The following is a 15,578-nucleotide window of genomic DNA, read 5'->3' as shown; positions in this document are numbered from 1 at the left end:
TATACATTTTCATTGTCATTTAGACATTTTAACACCTTTGTATACCGGCACACCTCAACCTTGAGACCCCTTTATGCACTTTCATACACCGTCTTACTCTTTTATCCGCCAGCGAAGCCTGAATGCAATTTCCTAAACTATGATAGCCTTATGTACCTTTAGGCGTCATTTTTACACATACACCAGCGCATCTGAGCCTGCATGTACCTTTTCTCACCTTTATGCACGTTGATACACCATAACGAAGCCGTGTACACCTTTTAATATACAACTGTGCAGCTAAACTTACTTATACCCTTCTGCACTTTTTCCACACTTTGATCCAACTTTTTTTTTAACACCCACACCTTTGCCTGCATGTACACTTTTGCACACCTGAATCCAATTTTAAACACTATTACACACTGATGCACTAGTGCTTGTGTGCACCTTTATGCCTTTTTGCACACACTTTAACACACCTTTTTATGGACTGTACGCACTTTTCCAAAACTGTTTAACACCTCCAACACCTTAATGCACATTTACACACTTTTTTTGCACCGCCAGACACACCTGCATGCACCTTGTATATGCACATTTCTCCAGCCTTTGGCGTGTTCGTACACCTTTGACACACATGCACTTAAAGGCAGCTTTGTGTAAGACTTTGGAATGAAGCCCGAAAGCAGACGTGTCAGTTGTGTCTGAGAATAGACACAGACACACACATACACACATGCCGGCGCACACGCACGCACAACGGTTTCAACAGGCTGAACTTGACCGGGCAGGCCAGGTCAGCGAGGTAAGCGGGCGGCGTCTTGTGCGCCATCTCCCTCCAGAGGCGGGAGGAAGACACGTTCAGTCATTAAGTCTCAAGTCTTCACTTTGCCAAGTTTCTGTGACCAAAAAAAAACCAAAAAACGAGCAAGTCGAGTCCCCATCGAGGTTGTTATAGCAAATGAAAAAACAAAACGGAGAATTCAAAAAGTTTTGCTGACTCAACTAATTAAACGGAACTATAATTACAGGAAAAACATCCTTTGTTTTCATCCTTGTCAATTGATTTCATACATCAGCTTTTCGGGTTGATTATATTTCTATATTTGATTTGTTGATGGTTGTTTTATATTACACAACATTTTTAATTAATTCACTACCAGCCGTTGTCAAAGCGGAGTTCCCCATTTTGCCAGCCGTTGTCGAATATTTCGACTGATCTTTTGTTCTGTGACAATGTGACAAAGCGGCAAACCTATCAAAAGAAGAAGGATAAAAAAGGTTGCCTTTCTTCTTTCGCCGGAAAAAGAAGTTTCTTTCTAGCTTCTTCTTTTCTTTAGTAATCAGCAGAAGAACATGGGTTGGCTTCACCAAAAACACCGGTTACGGACCAAAAAAAGTGTGGAACGCAAGCTTTCGGTGAAGACAAACGTCAAGCAGAACGTTGACTTTGATGTGATTATTGTTTATTTTTTTTGCTTTTGTGACACCACAAACTGTAAAACAACAAGATTGACAAATGCCGTTTGATGGCTCAATAATATATGTTTTATTTTCCAAATATACTATAACTAAGAAAAAATCTTAGAATATAAGACTCGTTAAGTCACGCAGTCGAGTCTTGTGAATACCAAGTCAAAGTCAAGCAAGTCCCAAGTCAGAAAACTGGCGACTCAAGTCTGACTCGAGTCAAGTCATGCGCCCCCCCGCTCCCCACCCGTGTGTCATAAAATAACATTGTGATATAATGAGCAAATGATACGTTCTCGTGTTCAACATACGGGAGCGGCAGTCCATCAACGAGATCTAACCACGCGGTGGAAAATTTGCATAGCGTGAATACAAAGTGGGTCATTTGGAGGCGTCGTAAAAAATAATAAAAAAAAAAAGCAAAGGCGTCTTCGCTAAAGCACCCGCCCCGTCCGTATTCCACGCAAACGAGACGCCCGCACCATTTGACTCTGACGGGGGTCTGTGAAGGAATCATTATCCCGATGACCCCCCCGAGCTATTAATTCCATCTCTGCAGACAAATTCATTTACATGAAAGGACACTCACTCACACACACATTTGCGGGCCCGCAGGTGAGCGCCAATCTAAGCCAACATTTCATGCGATATTAGCATTCCTCGCCGCCCCAGCGTGCCATTAATACCCCCCCCCCCATGACCAAAGGGATCAACATGTTTTAATTATGCCGCCGATTTTAACGCGGCCGGTTACACAAACATGGCACATAAACAGGGTGGCGAGGTAGGACGCGGATGGGCCAGGGGGCCGCAGGGATCGGGGGTGGGGGTAGGAGACAACATAAAGGGGGGCGAGTGGAGCCTGGGCGGGTGGGGGGCGGGCGGGCATGTCCGGGCACGGCCGGCTCGGTCTGATCCGCCGCACAAGAGTCGACATCAAAGGAGGAGGGGGAAGACCGTAGGGCGCTGGAAATATTAAAGCTTGTTAACTTTGAACACATCTGTTTGTCCATGAAAGCAACATGGTTGACTTTTAAGATGGACTCATTGGCATGCTTCAAGGACCAAGTACAGAAAACTCGTTCAGCACAGGGCGTACGTTGCAGGCCCACCAGGGAAAAAGCCAGACTATATAAAAAAAAACAAAAAAAAAACATAATAATAAACTCTTTTAACCCTCCTACTCGCTGAAAACATTTTTAAACTTTTTAAAACAAACAGAGAAGAGAGTTGTCAGCAATCATTCTTGCGTTATAAACGTATGTATTTGTATTATCTATGTATTATTGTTGAGGTTTGTGTTGTCACTGTTTATTGTTGGGATGTAGACATTTGATTTGATCGGAATTGGACTCCAGCCTAAATGGCCGTGACCTTGCACAGACGATGTAAACACAAACATGCTCCCGATGCGCCTGCTCTCGCTCTCTCTCCTCTCTCTCTCTGTCTGTCTGCAATCTTGTCTAATTAGACAAACGACGTACACGTTATTTCGCTTGCAAATCATCAATCACGCTTGCAGCAGCTGTTAAGAGTTGGGAGGTCCTGGTTTAAAAAAAAAAAAAAAAAAAAAAAAAGTGGCGGCTGCTCCGTGGCGTCCCGCAGGGCACCGTCCTGCTTCTTCACTCATTGACACACGGCGGCAGGAGTTTTTCCTCGGAACCCACGCACGCACGCACGCACGCACATAGGAGGAGCAAGACCGAACCTGTTATCAAAGCTTGTGGCTCTGGCCGCCTGCCAAAATAAACGTGCCGGAGCAAAGGCTAATCCACTGGAAATGCTGAACGGCCAAACGCCAAATATTGATACGCCGCTTCAGCGCCTCCCTGGGCGACTGTGACCGAGGAGGACACGAGGGCCGAGGAGGACCGGCACTGCCCAAACCACAAGCGTTACCATGGAAGTTCAAGATCAAAAGGTGTTCGTGTTATGTGATCACATTCACTTTTTCGCACAAAGTGTAAATGTGTGTGTGTGCGTGCGTGCGTGTGTGTGTTTGCAGCACGGGCCCTCAAAGCCTCAGCACTCCCCCTAGTGGCAGTCCTGTGCTCTCCCTGCATTTTCTATACTGCCGTTCCTCATTCGGGTCAAAGAGTCTAAAAGTGACTTCTGGGTGGGTAGCAGGTCAGCAGCCAATCACAGGGCACATATCGACGACAAGCATTCACGCGCACATTCACATGCGATTTACAGCCTTTACATTTGGAATTTGGGAACAAGCCGGGGAGCAGATCTGAAGTCCTAATTTATCCACTGGGTTTATCCCAGCTGACTTTTGGCCACTTATAGACACACAGCCATTCACACTCACATTGACACCTATGGACAATTTACAGTCTTACGTGCAGGTTTTTGGGATGCGGAAGAACGGAGTAGTCTTGACTGTGAGGAAGATGTGCTAACTACTTCTTCAACATGCTGCCCACGTCCTGTGAGCCGGCACCCGCGGATTCGACGATTTACTGATTTTTCTTTTTCAATTTTTTCTCGTCTTTTTGAGGGGGCGGGGAAACAAACGGCATTTTATTTATTTTTTTGTGGAAAACGCTTATTGTAGGTAGCTCCCACTAATTCAAGAATGTTTGGGGGTTGAAAAAAACAAAACACAAAATATCCTTTTGTCTCCCCTCAATGCAATCATGGGCGTCAATTATCCGTAGATTTTCACTATTGGCGGTCCGTATCCCCGGCAAATAGTGGGCGTCCACTACACATTGTTTGCTTTGGCGGGCCACATAAATGATATGGTGGGCCAGATCTGGCACCCAGGCCTTGCGTTTGACACCTGTGTGCTAAGCATTACTCCACTGTGCTGCGCCTGACCTGTGATCTCGCATTCCCCAAAACAAATTCAATTATATCTGTCATGTGAACACCCCTCCTTACTAATTATCACCACTTATCATCAGGTGTTATTCAATTACGTCCAGACGGATCATCTTTATTAGTTTTTAAAAATATATTTTGGTTGTATTATTTTATTTATGGAATGGGTACGCCGGGGGCCCTGGCGTCCTCCTCTGGCCGCCGCCGTGCAATTAGCGCGGCGGAAAGGACGATAGCGCAAAGAGTCGAGGAATCTAATCATTCAATTAGGAGCGCAGTGTTTGGGGCTAAGTGAAAGTACATCAATGGCGCCGCTCACATGGCAGCCATTCATTTCCTGCGGGTTAGTCATTTGATAAGACATCAAATTGGGGGGGCGAAGAGATGGGGGAGCTGTTATGCGAGAGGACGCCGAGCCAATTTGTCGGCCAAAGAAGATTAAAGGATGAGCGATGAAATGTATTTATCGTCGGCGGGTGAGACAACAGAGTGGACAGACGAACGCAAGACCAGGCTTCGGACGTCGTCCTTGAGATTCGAACCCAGATCCTGCACACTGTGAGGAAGACATGCTAACCACTACTGTGCCGTGCAGTTCCTGTCCAGGGATCTCTTTCTATCGCCATCCTTTTTTCTACAGTGACTTAGGTGGATACTCTCTTTGCTGACTTTAGGGTGACACCCTTGCAATGTCAGGGAACATATACACAAACAGTAATAATAATAATAATAGATTTTATTAATTGGCAGCTTTCAGTACACTCAAGGTCACTGTACAAACTTAGTTAAAAGAAATCAAGCGATACAATAAAAATAACAAAACATAAAACATCAATTCAAATGGCAAATGTTAAAGTGAGTAGGCAGTCCTTCATAGATTTGTCTTGAGTTTGGATTTGAAGAGGGTTAATGAGTTTGAATTTACTGAAAATATTGCCGAGAGGTAGGATGAGAAGGGGGTCCAAGAAAGATCCCTGGGGGACACCAGAATTAACAATGACAACATGTCAATATCAGGGCATATATACACAAACAATGAACTGGTCACCAGTCAATTAAAGGGCACATTTACACAAATACTGGACTGGTTGCCAGTCAATGTCAGGGCATGTGAGGATAGGTGGGATCAGAACTGGATGGATAGATAACGGAAAGTATTTAGCGCCAGCGCGCGTAATGACTAACGGCCAGGCCACGGACGCTGTCCGTGACGGTCGCCGCCATCTTGTGGCACATGTAAAACCGCAAATGAGCGGACCACCAGCGAGGCGCAGACCACCTCGACTGCAGACGCACTTCACTTGGAATACTTTAATTGCTCAGGGACTCCAAAGTCTAATCAGGTTTCTAAATGGAGACGGTTTATTTGTTTTCGTGTGACTCGCGGCAAGAGCGAAGAGGAAAAAAAAAAAGGAAAAAATGCAGCCGCTCTAATTGCACGCATCGTCATTAAGAGCGGCGGGTATTAAAAGTTTCTTCCTCCTCTTTTTTCTTTTCTTTTTTTATTTTCTCCAGAGCGGGATTATTATGGGGGCCCTTTGCATCGCGTCCACATTCAAACAGGAAGTCATTAAGAGTTTAATGGAGGAAATAAAAAACAAATGTTTGACTTCATGGACTGTTTATTATTATTATTATTTTTATTTTTTGACTAGTTTTCAGTGACTATTATCCTGCCGTCAGTGCAAGGGCTGTGATTTCGTCATTTACTTGGCCAAAGGCTTATTTGGTTCAACTTCCTTAAAGAAAGACAAAAAAAAAAAAAAAAAAGTGCAACAGTAAGTAGGGCTTGTCACCATCCAAATCTTGTGGATGCTACACTGACTTGTAACATGGCGAATGGAGTCTCTGCTGTTGCCATGGTGACATTGGATCACCCATTTTACCGTTTTTAAGACGGTGGCAGAGCAGACAGGAGACGACAAAACTCATTTTTCAATTATTCTGGTAAAAATGATCCCAAAATAGTTTAACATCATTTCAAACTCATCTTGCAACATTACCCTGAGAAATACATTTCTTACAGATATTTTGATTTTAGAACTTTTTTTTTTTTTTCTTTAACGAAAGTGTAAGCAACGACTGTCCAAAAGTTGGAAAGTTGGAATTTCGTTATTGCCACACACACAGGAAGTGCGCCAACCTGTTTTATGGTTTGGTCACATGACGTTCCGCGTCATGTGACCAAACCATACCTGGAAGCGTTGTTGTCAGTTTATGTGTTGCTGCTCCATCGATGTTAAAGTAGCAGTTGTTTCAAGATTTATAATTACTGTAACACCGTTGCTAATTTTCATTAGCCTGTCTATGGCTTTTCACAATGTACTGCATTGTTAGCATTAAGCTAGTGGATTTTATTTATTTTTTTGCTAGATAAAATTGTATAGTTTGTTTGAACATTTTGGACTTGAAATATACATTGTTTCATTTTATTTTGTTTTCGGCATCAGTTTTAAAGTACCCTTAACCTGGGAGAGACAAACAGCTTGAAGCAAGCACTCTTTGTCTCTTCTTTTGAGAACTGTGCGAGGCAGTCTTCTTTCCTCAAAGTGATGTTTTTTGATCCATTTCTTGACAGCGAGCGAGTGAGAACAGGCGCTAATACGGGGTCGGGAACGAATCCCGCCAGGTGAATTTTTAAATAGTGAACTGTAAACAGGCGGGCGGCTGTTCAATGTGTTTTCCCCCCTCATTTGGTCATTGGCAGAGAAGTTTTCCTCGCGGCGTGATTTTTCTTCTTGGTGTGACTTCACGGGTCCAACGGCAGGCACAGCTGTCACAGTATCAGCGCAAAGGCGACATTGCACTCCTTGTTTGCGTGCGTGTTGCGCACTTGTATATATAGAAAGTGTTAATTGAGTTGCGATTGCCATTGTGCGCCTCATCGGGGGATACACAAGGACCCCCGATGCCTTTCCCGTGTCAACGTGAAAGTGTACCTGTGACACATCGAGCTGCCAAATCCTTCGCTTCCTTCTCGCAGGATAATTACGCCAACACAAACTCAATTAAAAGTAAGCAGCTCAAAGACAAAAGAAAAGGCCACAATTAAAATACAGATCAAAATTGTCTTTTTTTTTTTTTGGGATGGATCTGTCGCGTGGCTTTGAACGGATGCGTGCAGGCGCTGAATTCTAATAACGTACTGTTGTTTGTTCAGCGGGGATTCCCAAACTGTGGGAGTACACGGCGGGACTGAGACTGTAATACAGCCTGGTGGAATAATTACCACAAAATTCTTTCAATAGGACATTTCACCAAGATGTCGCACGACTAGTACACAAACACGTCTTTGCCATTTGGAGCAATTCAGAAATTCAGGCCGGAACGAATGATTTTAGCCTTCCGTAGTCACGTTACGTGAGCTAAACCGCTCGGAAGGGAGACCCGACCACGCAGTCAATTTAAATTTGAACAGGTAAGCTGAAAAATAGACATACAGGGAATTCAGACATACTGTAGTTAATATGATCAAGTCAGCCAAAGTGTTGGCTGCACAATTGGTCGACATTGAGAAGGGCTTACTCGTAGATGGTTAATTGGCCCTGCCTTCACTCACGCAGAAAAATTCACCGGTCCATGTTTATCGCTGAAACCGTCATTGGCGAGACCCCGCCCTATGGTCGCTCTCTGCTCACCATGCATAGCACCAGCCGCACTCTCCGTTCCAAGAGTTTGATTCACCTCTTTGTTCCCGAAGTCCGCGCGACTTCTGGCTAACCGACAACCGATTACAAAACTCACCTCAGTCGTTCCAGTTTCATCGTTAGTGAGGGAGAGTGTACATGATCGCGACACCTGTTTTCAGCCCTTTTTGAACTTTTTATTCACCATGTGCTATGTAATGTGTTTTGTAACAATAACACACTGTATAGTTAGTTGTCTGTGTTTACTTTTTTTGGGGGGGGCATCGTTGAACTCTGCTGCCTGCCGAAAGGTCGGCGCCGCGAATGAAAATCTGTTCTCGACCGCCTTATCTGGATAAATAAATAAATGAACTCAACAGACACAAAGCCAAATTTCCATCATACGTCCGCTTACGATTCGGTCTGTGCACGCAAGTGCGACGATCGTGCGGCAGTGCCATGACACGTTTGCGTTCCTTCGACCTACAACTCAGTTGTGTTACAGCCGCAGCGTGTTTGAACGGGCAAACAGTCAAACTCCAAACCGTCGTGCTTTGTTTGGGGGTGGTCCTAATATGGTCGCGTGATCAATTAACGACGGGTGCACAAATGTGATCTTCCACACTGGAACAGCCCGGAACTCGCTTTCATAGTCGGACAGGCTTCCTTTTCTGCTCCGGCTGGTCCACTTCTAACGGGACCAATCGGAACAGGCCAGCCGAGATCTAATAGCGTCTCCTTCCACTTCCCCGTGCACACGCCTTGCTTTTTTTTTTGGTTTTGTTTTATCTCTGTTCCCTTTCGCCACGTCTGTCATTCTCTGTCGAAACTTGCTTCCCTTGATGAGTCTTAGCAGGGAATCACAGGCTCGGAAGAAAGGCAGGGGCCTGACAGAGATTGATGTCTGAGCGCTCCCCCTGATTCGCTGATTAAACCCATCAATCAATATGCAGAGGAGGTGTCCAATGCAAATGGATCCAATCAGGCGGAACCCGGCGCTATTGTCTGGCGCGCCGGTGGCGAGCGCTGACGTCGGGAGGTGGAGGACGGGCACCTCCGCCACCGTCCCTCTGGAGGACAAAACGGAAAAAGGGAAGTGTCCGATGAACACTCGCGCGAAACGACCACGACGAGCCCACATTTGCTCGGGAAGAAATGGCCTCATCAAACGCCGACTGCTAATTTCCCATCTCACACACACAAAGAGCCGCTGCACCTTCGCCCTCACCTCGTAGCGCACACATCAGCTCATTTGTTTTTCACGTCTCCATCTTCATCCAATCTCGCAGTAATGGTGCAGCAGGGACCGGCGGACGGATGCCCCCTCTGGGCCGAGGACGCTCCCTCAGGCACCCGGCGTGCCCCCCATTTGAAGACGAGTAGCGTCCGCGGGGCCATTACGTCCCGCACATTGTGCGTGTGGGCGCGGCGCGGTGGAAGTGAAAGCGAAAGCGCCACATCGGCGCCGTCCGGGGACTTTAGGGAGAATCAACCGGTCTGGTTTCGGACAGCGCGGCACAGACTGGATTTGTGAATCGCAGAGGTTGCTCAAATATGGTCACGTAAGTCTCAAGTCTTCTCAATCTTGCGCTTCACCGCTTTGCACTCAGTATTTGCACTTCCCAACCTAACCCAAACCGACCAACTGACCAACAAACTAACCTACCGAACAAAATGAAACCAACCCAACACAAGCCAAGCAACCGACTGACCGACCTCAAGCCAACTCACTGACCAAGCTAACCTAACCCAAACGGACCTCCCTTTCCCCAGTCATCTTTTCCTGCGGCGCGGCTGTGGAGGCCCCGCCCCTCTCGTCAGGCGAGGCGAAGGACGCCCATTTGTTTCCATAAATGACACCTGTTTCTCTCCTTCCACCCTAGACTTATTCCTCCTCTTTCTCGTCGGCGGGGGAAGGCGGAGGCGCGTGTGAGGGAATGATACCGTGACACGCTCTCCCCTCCCTCAACCTCCCCCTCAGCCCCAAAAATGGCTGCCCGGGTGCCAAGGGGACCACAGGCTGCTCTCTCCCATCTCCCATAATCACCGGGGCGATGCTCGGATGCCTCCCCCATTTGCATAATGCCATCCTGACACTTTCACTTCCGCCATCCATCACCGGCGGCGTGAGTCCCGCGGCCTGCTCCGTCGCTCCGTCTCCCCCTGATTGCGTCCTGTGTTTATCTGCCCAAGCACAAAAGATTGATTCCCCGCTGTCTCTCGGCCTTATGTTCAGCAGATAGGGATTTTCGCCGAATGATGAAGCACCCAGTCAGCTAATGATAAACAGAAAACACATATTCAAAAGGACGGTCTTGCCCCCCTTCCCTTCCCCTCGTCCGCCGCCTTCCGCCTCCTCGAAGCGGCTGCGGCGTGCCGCTCCCGCACTGCCGTGCGCGGAGAAGAGAGGATGTCAGGTTAAGGAAGTGAACACACTCTGCAGGGAGTTCAATTTGAAACGCAATTGTTTTCCTGTCAGTCTTTTTACATTTTTTGGTGCTGATTTGCTCGGGGGGTAAGGGGAAACGAAGGACCGCGAGGGGAAGGGGAGATAGCAATTAAAATAAAAGTGTCGTCTTGATGCCTGCTCTTGTTCTGGCGGGCGCGTGCCTGACAGCGGCAGATAAAAGCGTCCACGAGTGCGGCCCGGTCGCGATCGCTACGAGAGGGCTCGTACGACACCGAGCGGGATGTCGCGTTTAACCTGGAAAAGAGGACAAACGCGTTAGCTCAGCGGGATTCGCCAGCGCTTAACTCGGGGGTCCCCAAAAATCACTTGAGATAAATGATGATTTATTATCATTTCAAAAAGCACTCGCCGACTGGCATGCGTAATAAACCGATGACTCCTCCCTCCATTGCGTTTGGGCCAGTTAAAAGCTCAGATAGGATTGGGACGTACCATCACATAAATCTGATCTTCATTTTTGGGGAATATAGTCCGATTCATTTTGAAGAATAACGCCGTCCTTTCCAGAATAAAAGATGCAACATTATGAGCATAATGTTGCATGTTGTTAAAATACAAATTTCTCCCCTCGTTAAACTCGTTGACTTTGATATCACAAACTTTGTACTTATTGAAAATATTGCACACGTTATTGTCGCAGCATTACAACTTTTAGAAAATGATGAATTTGTTATTTTTCATTGAAAATAGGCAACGGTTTAATGAACCTTAATTGGCGTTGGCGATTCGGAGGGGACTTTGGACTCGAGCCACAAGGTTTAAGGACCCCCGTTCTACAGAAGAGAGACATCTGTCTTTCCCAGAATAAAAGGTGGCCCATTATTGAAATGACTTTCTTCCCTCCTTTAAGATATATGACGATATGACTTCAATATTGTGACATTACGACTATTAATCCCGTCAAAACATGGCTTTGATAAAAAAAAAAAAAAAAATTCATTTGTTATGCTAACGTGATGACTTTCTTTGCTCCAACATTGTCACCTTTTGAACTCCGCCGGCATGTATGGCGCAACGTGGCGGGCTACGTGTTAATTGCCGTTCGGATCGCGAAAAGAACCTCGCGTTAGCTCACCCGAGCAAGCCGACTGTTGTGACACCGCACGGGGAAAACGCCATCGCCGGCGCCATCACGTGCCAAACGTTTGAGCCCCGCCGCACTAAGTCTGCAAAGTTTCACTGGCGATAACAAAATACTATTAGCTGCTGTCACGTACAGGAGAAGAGAGATTATTTTATTTATTGAAATGAGATTGAAATGATAAATCTCCCCTCCCCGCGATACAAGGCTGGGACTCATAAAGCCAGCGCGGGGGGATAGGGATTAGAGAAAGATGGGAGGTGAGCGAGCGACAGAAGGGGAAAGAGAGAGAGAGAGAGAGCGAGAGAGAGGGCGGAGTAAGAGTGGAAGAAATTCATAATGCATAATAAAACAAAAGGTGTCGTGGGAAACATCACTGATATTAAAATCAGAGGCAGACAGATCTATATGAAAAATGCAGATTTGAAAATGTAAATAAGGCTGGCCCTGGGGGGGGGGGGGGGGGGGGGGGGGGGGGGGGGGGGGGGAGCGTTGATTCACAGATAGCATGACAACATGAAGAGAAAGGCATTTATATGGCGCCTTTGATGTTTCGCACATCCAAATTTATGCCACCGAAGGCCGCTTGCCACGCTGCACGCCGACATGTAAGACAACAACATCTCCCAATTCCTCTTAATGACACGGTTCCCATCGGAGGTCGCCGCGGATCGGGGGGCATTTTAAGACCAAAAAAAAAAAAACAACAACAACAACAACAACAACACGTCACGCTCCGAGACAAAGGCGTTCGCTCCTCGGAGGATGACCCTCGTTGCTTTCATCCAGCTGTCAATCAGCAGGCGCTTTTGGAATACGGTCGCCCGAAAGACGACCGCGGGCCGTATTGATGCCACACAAATCCCATTTTGTCCCCAAATGTCGTCGGAAATGTACATTTATTAGGTCACCTGCGAGTTCATCAAGGAGGACTCTTTCGATTTCGCCGTCGCTTGTCGTTTTACGGGTATATCCCAATAAATGACAAGATGGTAGAAAAGTCATTTCCACATTAAAAGCCATTTTCATTGTTTCTTGATTGTTTGTTCGGCAATTTTCTCATTTCTAGTCCTTGAGGAGACCTTTTCGCGCGAATTGTCCTAATAGACGCGGCCGACCAATTTCTTTTCGACGAGTGAAACTGGTGTCAGGGGTTCTTTTGGTTTCAAATTTTCCAGAGAGAGATTTGTGGGGGTAATGTACGTACATTTTCACCAAGTTACACCCGCCTACAAAAATCAGAAATGTTTTCGGTTTTCAGAAATGTCGAGCCCCCCCACCCGGAAGGCAATTCGCTCGTCGGAAACATCATAATCACAAACGCGTGATCCAAATGGGAATTGTGTCACTCGTCGTGGAAATCAAGCGGCGTGCCCGACAAAATGGCGCCGACGCAACGCTAGGTATCAAAGGTGCCGCTTCCGAATTTAGCTCCTCGACCAGAAGGCTCGTGGGAGAGCGAGAAAAATCCAGCCGGACGAGCCGTTTAGCCTTTCGAATACTTGGCTGCCATTACGAGGCTCTCCGGGAGCCATCATTATTCACGGCCATGTTGTTTTTTTGTTTTTTTTCCCCTCTTTGCGCTGAACAGATAAAAGCTTCACGAGGAGTTACTCCGAGTCTCAATACGCCGACTCGATAGCTCTTCAGCCGCGCCGCGGCCAGATAACGCCGAAATGTGTACTTATCCATATACATATGCAGATGTCGCCATTTGCATGTCACTTATGGATATGAAGAGCGATCAACTTTTCCAAAGATTTTCATCCAGTCAAATATCCAACCTCTTTTTTTTTTAAAGACACCATTGTAAGACACCAAGTGATTTCAGTGTTTTGAATCAAATCACTCATGATATTATGAGTCTAAATTTGTTACAAATGGATGTTATGAAAATGACACAGCCAACCACTTGAAATTACGGCGACGGCGACATTTTGTAGGTTCTGAGCCAAGCGTGTGCAGAGGATTTTGTACAAAAACATGAACAGAAAACGCACATATTTCCTGGGCTAACGCATTTTCCTCACTTAATCACATTTGGAAGTATTGCATGTTCATAGAGGATGTCGCGAAAAGGAATAACCGGGTGGTCGCAGTGACAAAATTCAACTTTTTTTTCTCGAGACAGAATAGCGCAAATATATTCAGATATTCCGAATCGGCAAATGTGGCGAAAAATCTGCTCCGGTTCAAGCACGTGTCGGTGTTAGCAGACAAATATGGTTGTAAATAGATACATGGAAAATAAAATAGAAATCAATCCACCTTGTGAATATAATCTCACCCTTAACTTTTCCGGAGCCAAAATCCAGATTGAACGCGCGTAAAAGTACAAACAGGAAGCTGTTAAGTGATTAATAGCGGCGCACGTGCCAAGTCATGGACATCTTAGCACTTCCATGTGCGTTTCTGCTGAGGTCAGTCGTCTTGAGCCCTTCAACCCCCCCCATCCTAAAGGCCCCCACCCCCGCCTCCACCCTCCCATCAGCCGCCCCACAGCTGCTTTTAGTCAGGACCCTCCAGCCTTCCATCGCGCCATCCCGCCGCTTTCTGTTCTCGTGCCAGGGGTGTAATCAAGCCTTCAGCTTGTGGTCAGAACCCCCCCCACGCCCCCCGCCCCACCACCCTCAACCCCCCCTTCCGTACCGCAGCCCCCCAGGCCCGAAAAGCCACCAACAGACTAAACTGCGAGAGCTTAAAGGCGCACAAACAGAAGGCAACAAGTAGGGTGTGATCGACGTCACGGAGCATGACGTTTTAGGTCGTTGGTTTTTTTTTTATGAAATAAAATATGGATAAAAGTTGTTGGGGAACATGCTCGACCTCCAAAGATGGAGGAGCAGGACGGGTACACACTTGAGTACAAACAGCGAGCGCTGATCAAAAACACGTGCACCTCAAATTCCGCGCATAGCGTGATAGCGTGATGCTGTTACGGCCTTTGTTGCCGAACCAAACGCTCATGGGGAGGTGCCGTTCAATTGTACATACAGACGTTTGTGGAGCCCTTTTTCCGCTTGCTTTTTGGCAGAAATGGCGAGCATTTTTTTGCCACCGTGTCTCCATCTGCTGGTTCCACCGGACATGCCGGTTTTCCGACTTGGGAGTCGAAGCAGAGGCAGGACGACAGCTGGACCGGGAAAGCAATGTGTTGCAAGCAACTGTGACTTCCACGCGCGCAACAAGCTTTTCCCGTCCGTCCATTTCATCGGCTGGATCGGGTGGGTCACTTGAACTGTCACTTTTCCAACTTCGGAGGTAGAACTGGAGTTGTAACGGAGGCCGAGAGCGCAAATGCAAAATGACGGTTTTATGGCTTCTGAGGTGGCGGAATGATGCCTGGAACGGGAAAAACAATGCTATGGTGAGAGCAATTGTCGCTGCCACAAACAGCTCCTTTTTATTCCAGCACAGGGCCCTCTGCTGGCTCGGGTGGGCCACCAGACCCGTCCGATTTTCTGATTCCGGTTACGCCGCCGTAAACAGGGGACCCGCCCACCCCCCCCACCCAAAAAAAAAAAAAAAAAAAAAGAAACCAACTAAAGTTGGGTCCTCAGTTGAGAAGATTTCAAGCGTCTAAATATTTGTTTGGCTTCTCAGAGCGAATTTAAATAAAATAGGTTCACTTTATTTTCTAAAGACATTTGTAAAGGAAAATCCATGGCAGGAAATCCGCCCAAATCCTTAGAAAATCCAATAATATTTGCATAGAGCTTAAAACATGCAAAGTCTCGGCGTATGAATTAAGCCGGGAAGGAAAAGCCCTGCTGGTGATGCATTCAAATGGATTGGAAGACGGCTCGACTGGTACAGGTAAAAGCCCCGCGGAGACGACTCATCCCGCAAACACACACACACACACACACACACACACAAAAGGCGTCGATGTCCCTTCAAGTTGTCGCAGCGCCGCCAGATAATCTGTTTGGCAACTCGGTGACCCTCGCCGCCGCCGTTCGCAATCTTCATTGCGAAGGCGAGCACAAAGGACAAGGCCGCGGACGCACAATGGCGACAAAGAGGAGACGCGAGTCCGACGACATCAAGTCCGACAAGCGAGGTTACGGATTCCCCCCCCCCCCCCCCCCCACCCCTTTTCGCTCGTGCCAAGGCCGCC

The sequence above is a fragment of the Phyllopteryx taeniolatus genome, chromosome 18 (assembly GCF_024500385.1).
Source record: "Phyllopteryx taeniolatus isolate TA_2022b chromosome 18, UOR_Ptae_1.2, whole genome shotgun sequence".
NCBI lineage: Eukaryota > Metazoa > Chordata > Actinopteri > Syngnathiformes > Syngnathidae > Phyllopteryx > Phyllopteryx taeniolatus.
The sequence above is the reverse complement of the archived record's forward strand: the minus strand, read 5'-3'. Positions refer to the sequence as shown.